Here is a 24,466-nt window from a genome sequence, read left to right as displayed (position 1 = left end):
AGAAGGGACATGCCACTGCTTCCAGGAGCTGCTCGAGGTAAGTGCCACCCAGAGCCTGTAACTGAGCCTCTCCCCACACCCCAACCCGCTGCCCGAGCCATGATCCCCCTCCCACCCTCCAAACCCCTCGATCCCACCATGGAGCCCCTCCTGCACCCCAAAACTCTCAACCCCAGACCCACCCCAGAGCCCACACTCCCAGCCGGAGCCCTCAACCCATCCCCCGCACCCTACTCCCCCACCCCAGCCCGGAGCCCTGTCCTGCACCCTGAACTCCTCATTTCTGGCCCTACCCCAGAGCCTGGATCCCCAACCAGAGCCCTCACCCCGTTCCACATTCCAACCCCAATTTTGTGAGCATTCATGACCCGCCATACAATTTCTATTCCCAGATGTGGCCCTTGGGCCAAAACGTTTGCCCACCCTGTACTAGGAACGTGTGCTACATTGACCCCTACGCAGTTGGCCACGCATGCTGATCAGTACGGAAGAGGGGCAGGGTAATAGAATCTGCCTTCTCTCTACTCTTCCCTATCCCTTTGCATTAGTTTACACCCTGGAGACATAAGTTTTCTCTGTATTCCAGAGACCATGGAGTCTGCCGGTCGGGAGAGCCCTTACTAGCTCTTCCCCACCTAACATATACAAGGGCTGGCCCTCTGTTAACTTATAACAGTATCATGAATGAAGTCATTACAAAATTCTAGGTTTCAGAGTAACAGCCGTGTTAGTCTGTATTTGTAAAAAGAAAAAAGAAAAGGAGTACTTGTGGCACCTTAGAGACTAACCAGTTTATTTGAGCATGAGCTTTCGTGAGCTACAGCTCACTTCATCGGATGCATAGCATATTGTGGAAACTGCAGAAGACATATACACACAGAGACCATGAAACAAAACTTCCTCCCACCCCACTGTCCTGCTCGTAACAGCTTATGGGAAGCTGAGGAAATCAAGAAATAAGTAGCTGCAGTATCTTTGACATCAAATCATTCTGTATCTTTTTATAACAGTACAGAGTAAAATGTTGAAATTAGAGAGATTAGGTTTCATTATACTGGAAATTTCTCATACAAGGTCTACATTTGTTATCATGTATAATAAAACCCAGATTTTGGACAGTTCTAGCTGTAACACTCCACCACTTAAACACTTGGCTGTGACTCATCATCTAGCAGAAAGAGTGTATTTGCAGTGTCTTCCCACTTTATTTTGTCTACTTACAAATTGTTTATTTCTTTATTTAGGAAGCTTCTTTTTACCCGCATTCAGCAAATAGGATCTTATCAGGTGAATCCTCATCATCTTGATAGTATATAATTCAGCCCCTGAATCAATTCTAATTGCGATGACCTGGCAGAGAATGTGCCTGAGTTAATAAACAGGAGCTGTAACTGAATAATGAATAATTATATAATAAAACCAATCTTTGGAAACCCCTGGCAAGGTCTCATTATCAGCCTCTAACACCTACTTGATTAGGCCGTTCTCCTGGTCAACAATCCAGTTTCTTACTCTCTCACAGGCGGTGGGTAGACCACAGGCTCGGGGAGGCTAGCCCCTGGCCTGGCCTGGCCTGCCCCACTCCTTCCACCTGAACCCCCCCTTCCCCATGGCTGCCAGCACCCCCCAGGTGTGGAGCACTAGGCAGCCCCCCAGGCCGGAGCACCCTTTCTACAATAATTTATTCCATGGGTTCTCAAACTGGGGTTTGTGATCTAAGGGGTTTTGTGAACAGGCTGTGACTACAGTTGATTGGGGATTTTTCAGTTAAAAAATGCTAATTTGTTGAAACCAAAGCTGTTTGTAAGAAAGGGTCTGTGTGGAGAACGTGTGGGTCTGTGTTATTATTTTAGGTGTGAGGTAGGAATGAGGTAAAATATTTGGGTTAAAGTGAGAGAGTGCTTTGAAGTCTAAGGCTTCTGTGAGGGCCCACTGGTTGTTTGGAGCCACCCCAGAACATTGGCTCAAAAGTCAGCATTGGGAGGAGGACTGTTGAAAGGGTGAAAGCTGGCCTACTTGAGGTGGTTTCATCTGGACTTTCTGAAGTTGCCAGGAAATGTCTCTCTAATCTCCAGAAACTGGTCCATCAGGGATTGGAGAGGTCTGGGCTGCCAAGAGGGCAGCAGTGAGACCAGGTGGGGAGAACACTGGATTGTGTGGCTTATGAGAAGGAAGCCTGAAAACTGGGGTATGAAATAAGAATTTCTGGGGCTTGAGAGACAGTGGATGCTGTCAGATGATCAGTAATAAAGTTCATTTGTAGGTGTTCATTGTAAATACATTACAAATTATTTAATTCAATCCAAAATGGAGCTGCAGCCTTTCAAAAACATCTGCCATACATAGCAGGAGACTTCTGCTTCTGCAAACCAGGTCCTTGTAATACGGGAACAGAGAAAGGGGTGCTCTGACTTTAGGTCTGTGACTCTGGCTCTAACCACTGGTCATGATTGCCCACATCCTGGTTGCTGACACATGGCTTTTATATATATGATACGGCAGTGCACTGCTACTATACTAACAGGTTTCTGTTATTTTTGAGCTCTAAAAATGTATAGAGAACTAACACTAATAGTTGTTTCAGTGGGATTAAAAATTAACACAGTGTACTATCAATAATTGTGGAGTAAAATTTTTTAAATAACATTCACTGAGACTTAGGAACTTAAGTCACTTTTGCAAATACGATTTAAACTCCTAGTTTTCCCCACAGCTAGAAGTTGCTGTAATGTAGCCTGGATGTATTCCGTATCAGAGTCTGCTGCTGGTTCCTGCAAATGGCAACTTCCTACTGAAGCTTAACCCTTTATAGCACAGCCTCTACCTCTTTCCTTGGAAGACAAGTCACAGTTTTTATTCTAAGGAACAAAAGAGCAACTTTAAGTGCTTCAGCTAGAAAAGACATTTGAAGAATTAGGTACAAATATTGAAAGCAAACAAACCTCTATTTAGCACCTGCCAAAGCTGTAGGACATAAGTGATGTTAGGTTTCAGAGTAGCAGCCATGTTAGTCTGTATTCACAAAAAGAAAAAGGAGTACTAGTGGCACCTTAGAGACTAACAAATTTATTTGAGCATAAGCTTTCGTGAGCTACAGCTCACTTCATCAGATGCATTCAGTGGAAAATAACACTGAATTTTCCACTGAATGCATCTGATGAAGTGAGCTCTAGCTCACAGAAGCTTATGCTCAAATAAATTTGCAAGTGATGTTAGATTCACCATGGATCCTGGGGAATAACACCTGGAATTAATTAATGCTAATTAAGAGAGCAATCTATATCACATCTTATGTTGTATGACAGATGGGGAGGTAGTTCTAACTCATAGTTGGTGTTAGCTTATTTCTGAAGAAATCTTAGCTGAAACTTGCTGCTCTCTTACATTTATATGAACAAAACTTGTCAACTCAGAGTAAGTCTTTGATATTTATTTTACTGGGTCTAAAGTTTTTATAGCCATTAGGTTTTGAGATATTTTTGGAGTGGGCATGCTTAGCCATCTTGCAATACTTTGGATTTGGAGGGGCTGTATTAGCTGATTTTTTAAATTCATGCCACAATATTTATAAATCAGAACTTTAAGAACTGAGATGATTTCACACGTAGACATATATGACTAAAATGAAGAGACTTGGAGGGTGGTCTGTTGTGGTTAGTAAATATGCTGTATGTTGCTGGTTTTAATGCCATATCTCTTGCTGTCTTATTATCAACTGCTGGAAATCCCTGAACAGTATTAATTCTCTCTGACTAGTGATATATTAACCTTTCTAACTCAAGAACTTTATCTCTTTCTTGTTTTTTATCAACCCGTGTGTTTATACAGGACAGATGTTTTTTCAAAGAGTTTATTTTTTTCCTCTTTTTAATAGTATAGAAAGGGTAGTAATCTGTAGTTTCTAAAACATAAATAAACATTTTGCAAAAAAGTCAGAGCAAAGTGGAAGAAAGTAATTAACATGAAAAATGTTTAAAGGACATGGTTATTTTGATTTCAGCCCAAACTTTAGGTTTTGTATAAATAGTTTAAAAAAAAAAAAAACCCTTCAAGATTAACAGGATTGTCTCTGAATGTGTAAAAAAAATCAACGGAAAACAGCTTATAAAACTTGAGGCTTTTAATTTTTGACCAATTAAATTAAACCCCAGTGACAAAATCTGTGGAAATACAAATATGTACTTTCAAGCTTCCAAAAATCTAATAACCTATGGCTTTAGAGCAAAAATTCTGCCATTGGATATGTATGCAGTTTTAACTATTTCAGTGGGAATGACTGGCACTCATTCAGAAGCAGAACTGGGCCTTTATTGTGCAAAATGTTGACTCTACTTCACTGACGTAGTATGAAAAATAATGTAGAAGGCAAAGCTTATGTTTGAATATACAAGACATAATTCTCTTCTTTCCTTTTGTATATACACAAGGTCAGTGTAGTTCAAACTTGTAATTTAAAAGTGCCTGTCCATCTGATTGAGGAATAGCTTCCATGCTGACTATTAATCAGCCAAAAAGACTGATATGTTGGCCCCAGAAATGACTTCCTGCTTACAGATACAACTATGAAAAGAAGCTGTCTGCCAGGGCAGTGCGTAAGTTCCAGAGTTAGAACATAAGAACGGCCATACTAGGTCAGACCAAAGGTCAATCTAGCCCAGTATCCTGTCTTCTGACAGTGGCCAATGCCAGGTGCTTCAGAGAAAATGAACAGAACAGATAATCAAGTGATCCATCCCCGTTGTCCATTCCCAGCTTCTGGCAAACAGAGGCGAGGTGTTACCTATCAGCTCTCTTGGGGAACCAGGGCACAGTACCCAGCCTGTCTGAAAGAGGAAAGACCTTCCCCGCTCCCCCGTCTCTACTTGAACCAAAGCCAATCAGAAGAAAGACTTACAAAAAGCAATGCAAAGGTAGTGGAAGACACACCTAAACCCCTCCGGATAGCATTAAGGAAACTCTCCTAGCCTCATTTGCATTAAAGATGGGACAGGGAGACATCCCCATTAGCATACAGAATGGAGAACAGAGATTACAAGGCATGAACTGCACGGAACTCTGGAACCAGAAAAGCAGGGAAGCACTACATGATGGGGAATCTCTGCTCCAGATGTTAATGAACCCATACCTGCACACACCCAGCTCAGTAGTTATCAGACCAATTCTAGTAATAAATCCTTTATTGGTATCCCAAATAGTGAAGCTCCCTAATTGCACTGTGAGCTCCCTCCAAGGAACACTGCCCAAAGCCAAGAATGATCAGCTCCCAAGTCTAGCCTGAACAAAATAACTTTGGTATTCTCCCTGTTTACAGATAAACAAATCTAGTGTTCTCCCTTGAACCATTGTTCTTTCCCTACGAAAACCCCTACCCATGCTCACGTAAGTGTTCTGATCCTGTATCCAACATCTGTATCAGTTCCATTGGGATTTCATCTACTCCTGACTGATCATGCTGGGGGCTTTGTCTGTCTCCAGCACTCCAGACCCTCAGCTACCACCACCACCTGGGAACCCTGATTGATTCAAGCTTCACTGAGTGGTGAGAACCCAGTGCTCGCGCGTGCGCTCTCTCGCTCTCGCTCTCTCTCTCTGACTCTGACTTGTGTGATCAGTTATAGTTTTCTAAACCTGACTTTTATAATCAAATTTAAATTAGATTTAATATTATAACTGTTTTGTTTTGTTGGGCTCCCCTTGTATGGTTATTACCTGGCAATAAATAACTTTCATGGTTAAGCTGGTTGCTTCTCTCTCTCTCCCCGTCGTGGTGTTTTTTGGCTTCCCCATTCACTCTGCAGCAACTCTCCTCATACCTAAGCTGAAGATTCCTGTAGTGCCCGAAAATCCCGTGGGATTTTCTCATCTGGTAGTAACCCACTTGAGCAACTGTAACGTGAAAGTGGGGATAGGGACATGCTGAACTTGGGGCATATGAGGGAGGCAGCTTGGAAGTGCTGCTCGACCCAGCCTGCTGAGTCCAGGGACATATAAGGGGTCAGTGTGGGAATGCTGATTAACCCTGTCCTCTCAGATGCACTCTGTTAATGTGTGTGTTTGCCTGATTCTGGGGCTGGAAGAACCCAGCCCTGGGGAACCTAGGTCCTTCAGGATAGCTCCATTGGGAGGGAACTTGCAGAAGGGAAAAGTAGAGCTCCATGTGAGAACACAAGTGACACAAGCAGTACATTGATAGAATTACAGAACCCCCACTCCTGAAGAGTAACCCTAATAAATGAGTATACCCCAAAGTAACGGGCAAATCTGGTAACAGAGGGACACCATCCCTGCCCAACTGGGCTAATAGCCATTAATAGACCTATCCTTCATGAATTTATCTAATTCTTTTTTGAATCCTGTTATCGTCTTGCCCTTCACAACATCCTCTGGCAAAGAGTTCCAGAGGTTGACTGTGTGTTGTGTGAAGAAATATTTCCTTTTATTTGTTTTAAACCTTCTGCCTATTAATTTCATTTGGTGACCCCATAGTTCTTGTGTTATGAGAAGGAGCAAATAACACTTCCTTATTTACTTTCTCCACACCAGTCATGATTTGATAGACCTCTATCATATCCCCCCTTAGCAGTCTCTTTTCCAAACTGAAAAGTCCCAGTCCTGTTCATCTCTTCTCATACGGCAGTCGTTCCATACCCCTAATAATTTTTGTTGCCCTCTTCTGAGCCTTTTCCAAATCCAATACATCTTTTTTGAGATGGGGTGATCACATCTCAAAAAGTTAAGGGCCGTAGCTAAAAAAAGCGCTGCCCATATGTGAACCTAGCTAGACACAGTTGGTATGACAGTCCTTTCTTCTCTCTGCAGTTGGATTAAAATCCTGTAGAGTGCATCGATTTAAAGCACAAAACTGAATGCCACCGACAATGCATCAGACAACATCCCAGATCAATGAACTTCCAACTTGTACTACAGTGTCTTGCTTGCAGTTCTAAAATATGGTTTAGTCAATGATGTTAACATGTGGCCCGTTTGAAGCATTCTGTGCTGTCTACCATTCAGTAATTCAGAGGGAATTCTCAGCCAAATTCAGCAATGGACAACTGACTTGCTTAAGGTTAAACGTGTTTTAAGTGCCTTGCTGAACTGGAGCCTCTGTTGCTGCAACTCACAAAGAGTTTCCATTAAAGTAAGTTGGAACTCTACATGTGCATCTAATGACAAGATCTGGCCCACTGTCTAAAATGTGCTTCAGAATCTTTTTGGACGAAAGGGACTCTCTGAGGATTATTATTTTTGTTATTAGACTGGAATGAATAGACTTCTCTGCAGACAACTGATATCTATTTAGTGTTATCTTGTTTAGGATGGTTCTCAAACGTTTCCAGAAATGCTTTCTATAGTATATGTTGTTGACCCGTATAATATCTGTGTAGCAGTTTCACTCGTATTTTTATTGCATTTTCTTTAGGTGCCTAAAAGTCTTTATAAATCTGACCCTTCGGGCTTGTCTACATGGAAACTGTACTGCAGTAATTCTTCTGGTATCATTAAATCGGTACAACCCTAGTATGGCTGTATTGATATGATGGTGCTTATGTTGGTATAGCTTCCTCTTTCCCTTATGGGAATAAGCTATACTGGATTAAGTATCTTCACACAGATATAATATGTCCACATTGGGGGTGTGTGGAGTATATTTAACTATTTTGTAGATATTTAACTAGTTTGGTAGAAATTCACATCCCTGACCAGGCCTTAATCTCTCTGTGCCTGAGTTCTCTGTAAAGTAGGAATAATATTTCCTCTCTCCCACCTTTTGATTTTCTTTGTCCATTTAGAATGTAAGCACTTTGGGGGAGGGACTCCCTCACCATATCTGCGTACAGGGCATAGTGCAACAGGGCCAACATCTCTGAGACCTATAGGTCCTACTTGATGAGGGAGAAGCTACCTAACATGTAACAGCCTGCAAGATACCCTGCCTGCCTTCCATCCTGAGTCCAAATGGTCACTCCACAGGGAAGCATGAGCTAGCGAGGGGTGTTGGTTGTGTTCTGTATGATCTCTACTCTCTAATGTCCATGCTCTTAATCATAATCATATAAAGCAAGGTGTTACTGTGTGTTAAGTACTTTACAATGACCATGAGCCTCCTGAGAGAAACAAACTATAAACCAGAAGGCTCACACCTTGAGGTGGAGTTTTAATACAAAGGAGTCTGAAGGCTAAGCCCTGTGTCCACAGGAAGCTGGACATAGGACTCCAGTTATTAGGACAGAGTGCTATCAAAGGGCATGCACCCTGTGAATGTGCCTAGGGACCCCAAGATAGGGACAGTAGCTGGACTCAGTTCAGGCTGTGGAGGCTTAAACCACCTGGGGATCCAGGAACCCAGAGTCTTGGATGCCCCTCAGAGCAGTCTGCTGTATTGGCAACTTTGGGCACCTGCCTGGGTCTGTGACAAGTTGTAAATAGGGAACCTGAAAACTAGTGTGCCCAAGCTTCTAGAAATAAAGTTTATTTATTTGATGTTCTTTCTCTTGTGTATTTTAATTTCAGTGTCATTCATCTGCTATGTTGCATACATGAGACACTGTCTGATATAGTGTCCAGAGATTTTTTTTTTAAAATAAGAGTTTGGCATTTTGGCATTCAGTGAGGCTGTCTGAGGTAACTCATGCACAACTTTGCTCACAAATTAAACCGAACCAGTTCTGGAGAAATCTATGGGCTATCTTTTTGAATGGCAGTGTGATATGTGTTTTCTATGATTAAGCAATACTGTCCCAAATCCTCATCTATCTGTAGATATTAGAACTGATATTCCTCACTTTGGTGAAAAGGACCTCTGTCTATTCCACTGATGCTGACTAATTTAACTGTGAAGGCTAATTAGCTGGCTCAAGTGCAACATAGGTTGGCAGTAAAATATCCACTGTAGCAAGAAAGTATTCACTGTACAAGTAGCAAGGAACAATGATTTCTATTGACAAATAGAGTGCAGATCAGATATCCATTGTCTGTGACTGCTTACTGCTTTTGGCTTCAGTTTTCTACAAGGAAAATAAAGATACAATTTAACAATGAAAGAACCCCTACAACTAATAGTGTTTGGTGAACTATAAATCAGATGCTCATTGTGGTAAACTATATTATGCAGGATTGTCAGATACTTATAAATGGAGGATAATGAATAAGGATTCAGGAACAGTAGATCAGTAGAAGAAAAGTGGTAAATATGACACCATAATCTAGTTACAAAGTCTGAAGTTTCTATCAGTATCAGCACTGCTAAGACACAAGCTTTCATAGAGTGGACCATTAGTGATAATGCTGTTTTCCTCTACCATATCCTTAATAAAGAAAGGAATATTGTAGACTTGAATATTTTACTACAAACAAAACTACTGAGGAAGGGCATTAGAGATTGCCAGTGTCCACAGTCGCTTTTGAAGAAGTTACAGCCAAAGCCTATGGTTTATTTCTCTTATGTAGTTTCTTATACTATTGATCTAATCAGTCTAGGTTCTTACCATAGTCCCCATCACTGTAGTCTTTGATCCTAGTCTTCCACCCAACTCATCAGAATTGTCACTTTTATCACATGCTTTATTCTGTATTGAATTATGCAGCAAGTGTGGAGGAGAAAAGCACCTTCTGTGGAAGGGCCACTGGCTAGGTACATTTTGTTGTGGAGCCAAAGCTATGCACTTTTGTAGAAGTAAATTACCACCTTTTGGGACAGTTTATTTGGTTGGGATTTTCTGCATTTTTTTTTCATATGTGCTGTCTTAGAAGTACTGCAACGCTACCTGTTCCCTAAATCACCATTAGTCTCCCCTTCTGTCAAAGAGGCTAGGATGAAATGTATTGAGAGTATTCTGCATTATAATCTAAGGATCATAAAACTAGTTTTCTTTTATGACTATGACAATGTTGAAGGACTACTGATTTGTCAAAGCAGCAAAGAGACAGCTGATGAAAGCAACTGAACTGGAATGATTGAATTATCTATTTCCTAAATGTTGATGTTCTACGGCAGAATGTATTTAATTTGTCTTTTGAATAGTAACTATAGTCTGGGCGATGCGAATGTGTTTAGATTCACAATGTATTCTTTGTTAAACAAGCATATTTTTTTACCAAAATATCTTTTATATTGACAACAAGAGTTTGGTATTATAGTGCGCTTCCTTTCTCCTGCCAGCTGGGTTTAGATGTGGTTTGAGGGGCAGGGGAAATGGAAAGAGAAGGAGAGAATGTTCTTGGGTAAAGAGCTTCCTGTAGTCCACTCCAGGGGAGACAGGTGCTTCTACATGGGGGCTCTGGCTGCATTAAAGTTTTGTTGGGATCCATTTATTTGGATACATCTGATGCTACCATATATATACTTTACAATATAGTTACGATGAATATCCAGGTAGTCTCATTATTTTAATAGCTTTTGAAACACTAAAATAGAACTATTTTAGCCTCCTGAACAAAATGTCACAAATTTGGAAACAAAAAGCAAAGCCAACACAAAGCAATCGGGAGATCCAGCATTCCTGATATCTATAAGGACTCACTGGGACTAATAAAGAGACAGAGAACATCCCAGGGTGCCACTGCAGCAAGAGATCGCAGTATGGTTCCTTGTCACTCGACCAACATTGCAGAAGTCCAATAAAAAATAAGCTTTAGAGAAGGGCTTACAGCTCAGATCAAAAACTAATAATTCTATTGCCACCATCAGTACTAAACCAGATACTGGGTAATATCCCATTAAAATGGTATTACTGAGACAAAAACCATAGCTTGAGATTTTTTCAGAACTGACTAGGGGATTTAACCACACAATTACCATTAACTGGTTGCATGGCTAAATCTCCTAGTGAGCTTTGAAAATCTCAGCCACAGCCTTCTTTCTTGGTCCCACCAAAAGTTGCAAAAAAATCAAGGCGGTTTCTTGCTGCTTGTATGTGGGCCTAAAATATTAGTGTCCATTCCTCTTCATCACCAGCTTATTTGTGTGCCTCACTTTTACAGAGGAAGAAGAAAACTGTAACAACCTGAAAACCCTAGAAGTAAAGATCAGCCACACGTACTTCTTATAGTAAAATTTCCCAGATTCCAGGAGACAACAATGTCTTAAATATGTCAAAGCACAAGGCCAAGTTAATCATCGATTCCTTTACTGACCAATACACGAAAGAGTAAAAGGAAGCTGGGGTGTGTGTGTGCGCGCTATGGGGAGGCTTAATTTCTGCTGGAGAAACTGCATATTACACTAGCTTTGATTGCATAAGGGAGAGATGGCCCCTTAACTAAAATGTTGTGGGGGTTTTTAGTTGGCCCTCTCCCCAGTAGAGGAGAAAGGCAAAGCCCTAAGTTAAGAACGTATTTGCAGAAAACACTGAGCACTGAGGGCCTGATCCAACACAGATTGTAGACAATGAGAAGCATCTTCTTGACTTCAATGGGCATTGGATTGGCCCTTGAAAGGATGATTAAAAATGAATCGGGAAGTAACCATGCCAGGGTGGAGCAACAGAACACGTCATATAGGAGACAAGCTTTTTCCACCCTATCATTCCTACAAAGGAAATTTAACTTACTGTTAGCAGCTTCTTTAAACTGAACCCAACAAAAACACAGTGAGCAAGATTGCTGGGCAGATACTGGACTGGTCTGTCTCATATACAATAGCAAGCTTTTGGGCAGGGGCGTGGAGGGGAAATGAGCCATCCTAAACCAGAGATAAAATTAAATAAACTTCTCTGCAGACAACTGATATCTATTCATTCCAGTCTAATCACAAAAATAATAATCCTAACAGAGTCCCTTTTATCCAGAAAGATTCTGAAGCACATTTCAGACAGTGGGCCAGATCTTGTCATTAGATGCACAGAGACTCCAGTTCAGCAAGGCACAGAAACACACGTTTAACTTTTAGCAAGTCAGTTGTCTGATGCTGAATTTGGAATCTTCTAACTCTTATCATAATCCCAACCAAGAGAAAAGCCAAAAACTACTTGGCAAACAAGACCAGAGAATACTGGTTCTACTATGAAAATTTTCTTCAGAAAATGACACTCATCTTTATCAGCTCTGCTCCCAGGGCCTATTCAGTCATGTTTGCTTTCATTAGTGGCTAAACTACACTGGCTATTGGCCACGATTCAGGAAAACACTTAAGTACATGTTGAAATCCATTCCTGTTCACTTAGGCACTTGCTCAGTTTAAAGAATGGCTCAAGACTACTGTGATGTGAACGTGTTTTTAACTTTAAGCATGCTCTTACTCATCCCTGTGCAGCACAGCACATTCCTGAATTGGGCCCACTGAGAGTACTCTGGCAGAGTGACCAATCTGTGTAACCTGAAATGTGTTTGACGACAAACTTGTGAGGGGGGCCCCCAGGATATCTTCCTCAGGGGAAGAGTTTGGAATGCACCAGATTGCAGGTAATTTCAAAGTGTAAAAGATAAATGTCTCTTTAGGTATTTTTATAGGAATGAAATTATCTCTGAGATATGATTTAGCAATATACAGAGTAAGTGTGAACTCCAGCAAAGAGAGGGAAACCACCCCCCTCATTTTGATGGTAGAATTTTTAATAGGGATTCCTACAAATCTTGCCTCTGCAATAAAAAGGGAAGGATATAAGCTCCTGACTTTACCAGATCGTTACAGGATTCTGAGGCTAGACAAGAGATTTGTATATAGGATTTGATTCACATTGGCTTGGGAGTCAACAATAGCATTATTATTAATTACAATCTTGTTCTTCAGATTAGCTGTTAAGGAGCATAAAGCAGATGGCAACACTGGATATGCTTAATTAACTATAACTAAGCAAAATAACAATCTATGGATTTTTCTGCAGGATATTTTATTATAACTTGTATAATTCTTAATGATCTCTTTAAATATTCCCATATTATTTGGATACAACTGTTCATCTGTTATGCTGCTCAAAACACAGTGTCAGATTGATATTAGCTGAGAGAATAGAGGAAATATTGTACATGAATATTTTGAATATGAATAAGAATTCCAATTTGACTGCATTTGTGACCTTTCCGTGTTGGCTTTCTGTAAATATTTGAACACTGCAGCTTTAGTACCATGAATAGTCATGAAAAGCTAGTCTTAAGCTTAACATCTTAAATATTTACCAACAGCAAATTTCAAATTGTACATTTGGTTGCAATATATACAATTCAAGTTGTGGTGCTTAGCTACATACATCATAAAAATCAAGGAATGGAAACTCACCTATGACTTTTTTATAACTTTCCAGCACAGTGTGAATTGTGAATATACACAGCAAACTCTTCACGAACTATCTGCAGACCAAGAATTAAATACTGAGGCATTCATGGATGGTTGTAAATAATAAGTAAATCTGAATTTTTGTAGCCTGTTTGCAAACCGTTCACAAACAGGAAAAAAGCAAACAGCAAAATCTGTCAAACAATGCACTATAAATCATTTGCTCAGCTCTAGTTGATATACTGTGCTACTACTTACTATGTACAACACTAAGGGCCTGATCCTAGAAGATACTGAGCATCAAATCCTCAGATCTAAGAGTGAGTGGAGTGTGCTCAGTACCTTTCTAAATGCACTTGGCTTCTGACTAGGTTGAAGGGGAAATAAATTTGAAAAGACTTGTCAAACCTCTTTCTGCTACTGAAGCGCTGTTATCAAATCCCATTAAATTTCAAAAGTCCTGATTTTAGCTTGCCTGGACTCATGTTCGTGAACAACTATTCATGCAACTAGTTTCATTGACTTCAGTGGTGCTATTTATATAAGTAATTGCAATAATAATGAGGGATTTCAACTATCCCCACATTGACTGGGTACATGTCACTTCAGGTCGGGATGCAGAAATAAAGTTTCTTGACATTTTAAATGATTGGTTCTTGGAATAGCTCATCCTGGAACCTACCAGAGGAGAGGCAATTCTCGATTTAATGAGGAGCAGGTACCACTGTAGCCAATGGGGATACTTGCATAAGTGCTCAAAAGTAGCTGATCAAGCCTGCGTGCACACATGCCTGTCCAATCTGAAGCAAACCGTTCAGTATATGCCTGTCTTTGACTGGTCCCTCCCCTTTCATTTGTATTCTTCAACCGGCTGTGTCAAGGTTCCTTCCCCACTCTGAACTCTAGGGTACAGATGTGGGAACCTGTATGAAAGACCCCCTAAGCTTATTCTTACCAGCTTAGGTTAAAACTTCCCCAGGGTACAAACTTTGCCTTGTCCTTGAACCGTATGTTGCCACCACCAAGCGTTTTAAACAAAGAACAGGGAAACAGCCCACTTGGAGATATCTTCCCCCAAAATATACCCCCCAAGCCCTACACCCTCTTTTCTGGGGAAGGCTTGATAAGAATCCTCACCAATTTGTACAGGTGAACACAGACCCAAACCCTTAGATCTTAAGAACAATGAAAAATCAATCAGGTTCTTAAAAGAAGAATTTTAATTAAAGTAAAAGAATCACCTCTGTAAAAATCAGGATGGTGAATACCTTACAGGGTAATCAGATTCAAAACAGAGAATCCCTCTAGGCAAAACCTTAAGTTACAAAATGACACAAAAACAGGAATATACATTCCATCCAGCACAGCTTATTTTACTAGCCATTAAACAAAAGGAAATTTAACGCATTTGTAGCTACATTACTTACTAACTTAACAGGAGTTGTAAGGCTGCATTCCTGATCTGTTCCTGGCAAAAAGCATCACACAGACAGACAAACCCTTTATTTTCTCCCCCCGCTCCAGATTTGAAAGTATCTTGTCCCCTCATTGGTCATTTTGGGTCAGGTGCCAGCAAGGTTATCTTAGCTTCTTAACCCTTTACAGGTGAAAGGGTTTTGCCTCTGGCCAGGAGGGATTTTATAGCACTGTATACAGAAAGGTGGTTACCCTTCCCTTTATATTTATGCCAGGCTGAAAGACCAGAGAGCAGAAGAGTTGTGATGGTGGCAAAGAGTAGATCTTTGCTTTAAGAAAATTAAAATTTTCTTTTAAGCCAGGATCTGATGATTGTATTTTACATTAAACACAATTTGATACAGACCAATTGGTTCTGACCAATGATTGTTGGTTTTGTTTTTATTTATTTAGGCTCAGGGCCAATTATTAAAAGTGTATTTTTGGAGAAGAATATCTGCTCTGTTTAAATTTTCTAGTGGCTTTAGTGACCAGGTTAACACATTAGTCATTTTAAGTCACTGGGAATGATAAAACTACTTTACCAAATGTGCATATATCTACATCCTAAAGCACTAAAAGAATAGAAAATTAAAAATGTACTTCTTTTTGTAAAAAGAAAAGGAGTACTTGTGGCACCTTAGAGACTAACACATTTATTTGAGCATAAGCTTTCGTGGGCTACATCCCACTTCATCGGATGCATGCAGTGGAAAATAGAGTAGGACAATTTTATATTATACACAGAACATGAAACAATGTGTGTTAAGGTGATCTATTACTAGTAATAGCTCACCTTAACTGATCACTCTCATTATAGTGTGTAAGGTAACACACATTGTTTCATGTTCTCTGTGTATGTAAAATCATCCTACTGTATTTTCCACAGCATGCATCCGATGAAGTGGGCTGTAGCCCACGAAAGCTTATGCACAAATAAATTTGTTAGTCTCTAAGGTGCCACAAGTACTCCTGTTCTTTTTGCAGATACAGACTAACACGGCTGCTCCTCTGAAATCTGTCATTACTTTTGTAAGGTGACATTAGTGCTGATTGACATTAGTCTGGATTGATGGCACTAGAAAGTAAAGCCTGCTTTTTTTAATCTGCAGATAGCACAAGCACTGGTGGAGCAAGTTTCCCCACATTACTCCATTATGTGCCTGAATCCTAATCTGGAAGGACAAATTTGAAGGGGATTAGTATAAAAAGCTCATTTTCTTAAAGAGAGGCAATAAACCAGAATCTCTCTGCAGTCAGGTGTGCCCAAATAAAGGGGTCTGATAAATAGAACTGCTCAGGAACTTTTCACTGAAATTTTTTTTCTAAAAAAGTCAAAAACCAAACCCACCTGATTCTTTGAAACAGTCCTGCAATAAATTTCAGTTACCCTAGCCAATAGCCTGGTGGTTAGGGCACTCATGTGAGGTAGGAAATACCCAGGTTCAAGGCTCTAGTCTAAATCCAGTAGAGTAAGGACTTGAACCTGGACTTTTCCTAAACCCCAGGGGTATGCCCTATCCACCTGGCTATGGTGAGGTGGTTCTTGTTTTGACCAGAAGTTCCACCCTTAACCTGAGAAATCCTCTCTTTCTGGTTTGTCATTTAAAAATAAAAATAACCTAAAAGAACTTTAAAGGGTCTCCTTTTTTCCCCCCAGTGCAGAAAGGGAACTTTTTATTTTTGATTTTTTAAAAAAATCTCTAAAATGTTAACGGAACCATTTTCTACCCAGCTCTACTGATATAATCTGGGAAACAAGCCTGACCACACCCCTGTCTTGGGTTTTGCAGAACACAAAACTAGTTATCTGTTTAGATGGTCCTGAGTTGAATCCCAAACTCTGAAAATTCCTGGATAGTGGGAAGTTTGAAATCTGATTCATGGATCCACAACAACTTGCCAGACAAAACCACACTGGTTTGGCCATCTTTATTTAAAAGAGTGAGGGACTCAAACTGGAAATATTTATCCAACCCAATTTATCCCAACTCCACTCTCCCCTTCTTTGAAAATTTAGCTAATTGGAATCCAGATTAAAAACCAAACCACACAAAAAGCCATGCAGATTTTAGACTTGTAAAAGCAAAGCCCATCCAGATAGCCAACCAAAATCTCCTGCTGTCTTGATTTCATTCTGTCTATGATCCCTTTGTTGAGCCTGTCTCCGACAGTATTACTTGACTAATTCAGATCTGAGTCTATGACTTACATGTGAAATGCTTCTTTTCTCTTTAATATACTATCAAGTCCCTCTAATATGTGTTTTGGCTATTTTTTTAACCTAGCTAGCTTTTCATGTTTAATCTTAACGTGGTGGAAAAAAATCAGGAGAATTACTTTAACATATAAAATGCTGAATCGGAAGCACATTTCCCTCTCACTTGCCCCTTTTTTATGCTATGCAGGGAAATATAATCCAATTTTCAGCTATTTGTTCTTGTTACAGATTGTGGTTAAAAACGGTCATATATTTATTGCAGCCTTTATTAAGAAGTTGCTGCATTACGCAACTAAGGACCATATTTTCAAAAGTGCTCAGGACCTAGTTACTTCTAGTTAGAAATGAATTGGTTGCCATTAGCAAGTCAGCAGTTGCCAAGAGTTATCACATGATGGTAGTATGTTCCCCCCCCACCATACTTACAATAAAAAATAACTGGTGCTTTGTGGGAACTACAAGTAACTAATGATAACCATCATGATACCTTAAAATAATACATACGCCCTGTGTACAAAAGCTCCCAAGGAGAAGGAGCTCTCTGCCACATTTATTGGAAAAGGGGCAAATATGACTAGAGAGAGCTGTCTATCCAGAATCCCAATGGCACTTTGGGAGTCACCATAACTGCCGGCATACACACCCACTGTATAGTTATGAGTGCATTGTTGGTGGCAAAGACTCTGCTGAAGAGTCTTGTATACTACTGGCTCCCCTCCACTGATGATTCTACACTGCTTGGAAGACTCTTTGTGGGAGATGATGCAGAGGGCAGGAGCAGAGTTGCAAAAAATGTGATAAGGCGCCTCTTACCTAGCCACTAAACAAAACTGAAATCAGAATAGCTGGATTAGGACATAGAGCTTCAGGACAGGACCAGCTAGCACTTCCCAAGGGACTGGAGATAGGTCTGCTCAAGTGCATCTCTACAGAGCTAACTACTGACACCTAACTATGAGTGGAGTTTAGTAAATGGAGAAGGAGGAAGTGGTAAAGGGATATTTGCCTATTGGACATTGATGCTGCTGCATGGGGAACTGAGTTAATGGGCACCTGCCAAAGTTACTGTGGGGGAATGTTTTACTTGTTCATTTAGATATATTATTGTTGTGTTTTCTCTCTTTGCTGCAGCTGTGTTCCCTCTTCCAATATAGTTTTTCTTGTTTCGCACACAGATTCAGTGCTTGTGAGTGGGGAAGTAATAAGTACACCCAGGAAAGGTAATGATCCCAGAAACTCTGTGTGGTGGCTTGAGCTGGTGGTGGTGGTTAATTTTAAGAGGCACCCATAGCTTTTTTTGAACTAACCACCTTGTTGCTAGCAACAACATGTGGCAAAAGGATTACAAATACCTTTATGCTATCTGTTGGATAATGGTAGTATATTTTTGGTTTTTGTTGACATTTCAGTCTTGGACTTCTCTGTCCTGAACTGTTGATATGTATGAAAATAACTCTCACTATTAAATTACAAAGTATTTCAGATGCACAAGTTAAAACCCCCATCAATTTGCAAATGTTCGTGTACGTGCTTAGTTTTAAGAATGTGAGGAGCCCTTTAGAGTGCAAAGGGATTAATCAATGCTTGACATGAGGAAATGTTTTGTTTCATTAAGGCCCTACAGCAGAGATGAGACTGTATAGCTTATGGTTTACAAGGAGTATACAGTTATATCACAGAATTTTGATTTTTTTTTAAAATCTTGTTCAGGAAAATTCCTATTTCAGGATGGATACCCAAGAGAATCATCCTTAGACTCTATGGATAATTTTAATTCTGTTCAAAACTTCTGTTGTGTTTTTTTTTTTATTTTCCCTCTATTTTTGTCTTAAACAATTCTGTCTTCAACATATCTTTATCTCCAATAAATGTTGTGGTTTTGAAGTCAATATAAAATATATTTCTGATCAGCTTATCCCACTTGATTTATTTTTCCTCATGTAGTTTACTTTAACCTAATGCATTAAATAAGTTGTTACACTTCCCTGAATTCTAGCTTCTTCTTAACCATATTTATATAGTGGGTAATTGGTTCTGTCAGCTTCCGATACCCTTACTCACTAGGAATACAGAAAGTTCTGTTGAAGCCAATCACAACAGAAAATGCTTTGAGGGAAATATCTGTTTCTCTACGTTACATATTACTGCTTGCAATTTCCGTACATGGTTCTTTATTAGGGATAAGTCTAGTTTAAACTGTGTCCAATTCTTGTGCTTAGGTGAATGCTATCTTCACTGTAAGAAGATAAACACGATCCTGCTTTTCTTGCAATTATGTAAAGGATTTTAGCTGTCAATCACTGTATTGTTTCCCTGAGGCAGGGACATCCCCAATATTTCAAAGGTTAGGATTTTGCCTCATACCTCCCACTGACTTTAGGAGGAATCTGGATCTGCAATCTGAACTCTGACCTTTCATCCTGCCCTAAGGTTCAAAATCAACAAAACAAGGGAAATCCTGTCTTGTGAATGCATGCTCAGCTGTGGGTAGAACTTGGCTGAATGGGGTACAAAAGGCAATTCTCAAAGTGTGGTGGCATGACTTATAGTGACGTGAGCTAGAGCAGACAAGTATTGTCATGGTAAACACCAAGCAAAAGAATATTTATCTGGTTTTCCCTGTGATAAATAACAAATCTAGATGAAGTCTCAGTAAATCAAGCAGACAACATAAAAACGAGGAATAATAATCCATCTTGTAGTAAAAAATAAAACATAATATGCATCAACTGCTACATTTCAGAAGTAATAACACTGTGTGCTGTTGCACACCATTCCAAGTGTTGTTCACACTTGACAGCAAGCATGGCCTAAACTTAATTACGTGCTAACATTTCAGCCTCCACTTGGCCAAAGCCCTGGAATGCACATTAAATATTAAAGACCTAATTCTGCTCTCACTAATCCAGGTTTTACACCACAATAACTTCACTGACTTCATTGAAGTCACTCCTGATTATACATTAGTGTTAATTAGAGTAGAATTAAGTTATCATTTCATAGAAGGGCTAGATGATATTGGATGCCTAAATGAAGTCACTTTAAAGGGGCTATCCTCAGAAAGTGCTGAACACTAGCCTTCTAAAAAATCAGGCCCCTTGATGGTGTCACTAGCTTGATAATTTCAACCCCTCATGTGTATATCATTATGGTCTCCCAGTAAGCACAACTGAAGTAAAATTTAGTAATATTGATTTTTCTAGTTATGAACATTTAATCAGTTACTTTAAAGATTGTATTTATTCTATGTCCTGGTGGGACAATGATATCTCCTTTGTAAAATGCTTTGAGATCTATGGATGAAAAAGCACTGCATAATTGATATATCATATAATAGAATTAATAATAACATTTTAAAATTTATTACTCCTCTTAAAAAAATATGTCCACATCACCAAAATAAATCTCTAGAACATGACTGTGTACACAGTAAACTGACTGGTAGTTAATGCAAACTAGGAAATAGTCCGTCTCTTTTTAAAATAATATCCAGGTTCCCAATGTGTGTGGACCTGAAATGGTAGAATGTGGCATAAGAGCTTACTAACACGCACAGTGGATTACACATGGTGAGGAATGTCTCCAACTCTGCATTATAGACAATGGGTTTGCTTGCTGTCTGACTTGTAATTTTAACTCCCTGTTGTTGACATGAGTCTGTGTGTCATGGAGAGGGGAATTGTGAGCAAGGATGCAGTAAACATTTTCTGCCACGTAGTTAAGCTTATTCAAAATGTTTAACAGCATGGATAGGGAAGAAACAGGAGAAGCAGATGCATAGCACAAGGGCCCTTACTTAGGACCTGCTTCTGCACCATTAAAGGCAGTGGTATTTTGCCATTGCCTTTAATGGAGCATAGGATCAAGCCTCTGATATAGAGGAGGTGTGGGTGATGGGTGTAGGTTTGAATGTCTTTTCATAGTTTGTAACTTGCTTTTTCTTTAGATTAAAAACAAATTCCTTACCTTGGAAGTATGTGGAATATGTAGATGAATTCAAAAAAAATCTTGTGAATGCAGGTTTTAAAGCTTCTTCCCTCATGACCTGCTGCTGCATTGCACTGACCAGTTCTAGCTGCTTCCTAATCAAAGTGTGATGGAAAATATGGTGTTAGCGAAAATTCTTGTTCTTGTGTGCTGTCAAGGTTCCTTCCCCACTCTGAACTCTAGGGTACAGATGTGGGGACCTGCATGAAAACCTCCTAAGCTTACTTTTACCAGCTTAGGTTAAAACTTCCCCAAGGTACAAATTAATTTTACCCTTTGCCCTTGGATTTCCACTGCCACCACCAAACTTTATCTGGGTTTACTGGGAAACATAGTTTGGACACGTCTTTCCCCCCCAAATCCTACCAACCCTTGCACCCCACTTTCTGGGGAAGGTTTGGTAAAAATCCTCACCAATTTGCGTAGGTAACCACAGACCCAAACCCTTGGATCTTAGAACAATGAAAAAGCATTCAGTTTTCTTACAAGAAGACTTTTAATAGAAGTAAAGGAATCACCTCTAAAATCAGGATGGTAGATACCTTACAGGGTAATTAGATTCAAAACATAGAGAATCCCTCTAGGCAAAACCTTAAGTTACAAAAAAGACACACAGACAGGAATAGTCATTCTATTCAGCACAGTTCTTTTTTCAGCCATTTAAAGAAATCCTAATCTAACACATACCTAGCTAGATTACTTACTAAAAGTTCTAAGACTCCATTCCTGTTCTGTCCCCAGCAAAAGCAGCATACAGACAGACACAGACCCTTTGTTTTTCTCCCTCCTCCCAGCTTTTGAAAGTATCTTGTCTCCTCATTGGTCATTTTGGTCAGGTGCCAGCGAGGTTACCTTTAGCTTCTTAACCCTTTACAGGTGAGAGGATTTTTCCTCTGGCCAGGAGGGATTTTAAAGGGGTTTACCCTTCCCTTTATATTTATGACATGTGCAAATTTATTTTTGCTGCATATTTACATTTCCTAAAATGCTATTTTCCTTATTAAGGGGCTTTTTAAATCACTCTAAATAACTAAGAAATGAGAGGACAGGAAAAGACTATCCAACTTATCAAACATGTCATCTTTTGATTATCTTACTGCCAAATTTCTTCATTTTCACTGCACTCCTCCAGACCCTCTTCCCACAGAAAGAATGCAAATAATTTAAGAGATTATTTGATTTCTAACCATTTCTAAATTAGGTCCCAGTTGTGCAACAGAGTTTGTGCATGTGCTTAGTTTTTCTTAGCCAATTGGACTACTCATGAATATAAATTTAAGCATGTCAGTTAATCTCTGTATGATCAGGGCTTTACTCCCACTTTCCCTCACTTCTTTATTTCCCCCCCCCCATCTCTACACTAGAAAAAGATGTAAAAATACTTCCACTTTCTTTTACTTGAAAGATGTAGAATAGTTAAAGCAAGTATTTAAATGTGTTACTTTTCCCGCACTTTTTTTAAAAAACCAGGCAGAAAATAGAGAGACAAAAGGGGAAGGGGTAACTTTTGGAAAGAAAACTGCATATTTTTTCCAAAATATTTGCTTAAAATTTGCAGGAAAAGAAATTGTTAAATTTCAAATGAAACAAGCTTTTCTCTTTTGCAATTTTTTCATAATTTTGTTGGGGAAACTTTTTATCGAGGCAAAGCTACAATAAAAATGTTAATGTACAATAATGCACATTACTTATCTAGGATCAGGATAATATTCAAAGAACCTGGCTAAAGATTCTAGCTTACAGGCTGAGGAGCAGCCTCTGAGTATGCTGAAAAGGTTTACCAAATTTCTAAATATCTGCCCTCTTTTTGGCACTTCTCCTGTGTACGTACTTGATGTGAAAGCTTTTTCCATTCCGAGAACATTCCCTCTCTTACTGTACCATAATTCCACAAGATGAGGAGTCATATTTTGCTAATCGTATGCAATGTCTAGATGCCAACAACAAAGAAGGAAATAATTTGTTTTTCTGTTTAACATGCCGATCCTTTACTGGAGCATTAAGTCAGCATGTCAGAGGTTCTCTAGGAAGCTGACATTGATGTGGATGCAGCGGGGAAAATGAGAATAGACACATGTACAGAATTAAGCGGCAGGCTGCAACTTTTATTAAACTTTAACACAAGGGAGGGATGCTGCTGCTTCTTCTTCTTTGTATGTAGAGCAACAATGATAACTTTACATTTAGTTGGTTAAGCCAGATGATTGCATCTGGAGTAGCAGAGTTGCTGTGATGCCTCCTTCGTATTTGTGAATTGGGCACCGTGTTGTTATACGTTCCATGATCTGTTCTAGGTGACCACATTCGCACACTGGCATGTCTTTAAATTTTCATTTGTGCAGCAAGTATCCACATCTGCCATGGTTTGTGCAGATACAATTTAGGGTTGCCTATGAGCTTCATGGGAGATCAAAGCCAGGTATCTTCTGCATTGGGTCTTTCACAAGGTGTTCACACACACACACACACACACACACTTTCTGTTAATAAACCCGTGAATGCTTTTTCATTAAGCCCTTTAAAAATATGTTAACGATCTTTTGTGTGATTATTATTTTCCCTCTATTTCTTCATTTAGTCATCTCTCTATTAGGGCTTGTTCTTTCCCTATTAAAGTGAATAGGAGAATTTTCCACTGACTTGTCTTGGAGACCTTTACCGTTAACTTGAGTAGGTTCATGACCATATGGTGCTTTTCATCCATAGATCTCAAAGCACTTTACAACTAAGGTGCAATTCTCATTTTCACAAATGAGGATGCTGAGGCATAGATGGGTGAAGTGACTTGTGCAAGGTCACACACTAGATTGGTGCCAGATCTGGGAACAGTGAGGAGAGCTGGAGTGAAACCTTGGCTCCACTGAAGGTAAATGGCAAAACTCTTTCTCTGACTTTGGTGGGGCCAGGGTTTCATCCCACTTCTCCTCAGTCCCACTTGTGTCCTTAGACATTTGGTTTCATGTGGCTTTTCAGCTACCCCTGAAAAATAGCACATTTACCTTCTAATTTTCACTAAGACAGGAATAAAACTCTCAGCAATTAATATAAATTTTATTTTATAAACGGTTCTGTAAGGCTTATAAAATGGGAGGATTTGATATCGAATAAGCAGGTGCTGCCAAAATTTTATGATGCAAATATGAAATGCTTTAATAAGCTAAACCAGAACAAAGATGGAATCATAATACAGCAACTTATTTTTACTGTAATAATGAAAGATAATTAGTGGAATGGGAAGGCTGCAGTTCAGCTGCCTCTGCTCTGTAGTTGCTTTTGTCAATGTCAAAGCAGCTCAGTTTAAATTTATTTTAGTTTCATTAATGTTGTTAGTTTCAGTTTTAATTAGTAACTGCAGCAGCATAGCTTAGAGTTTTAATTATGACACTTTGCATTTGTTTCCCTGGCTATGAACGCTAGGCATGCCTGTACTCTTGGTTCCTCTCTGAGGCTGCTATCTGCTTGCATTGCAGCTACTGCAAATGAAAAAGCTAGATGAGATGAGTGTTTATTGGGCCTGGACTCCTGAAAGAGCCAGACACAGGCTGGCTGACTGGAGAGCTCTGTGGACACAGGATTACAATACGTACTAG

Source organism: Natator depressus, chromosome 4 (genome assembly GCF_965152275.1).
Source record: "Natator depressus isolate rNatDep1 chromosome 4, rNatDep2.hap1, whole genome shotgun sequence".
NCBI lineage: Eukaryota > Metazoa > Chordata > Testudines > Cheloniidae > Natator > Natator depressus.
This window is presented reverse-complemented; position numbering follows the sequence as displayed.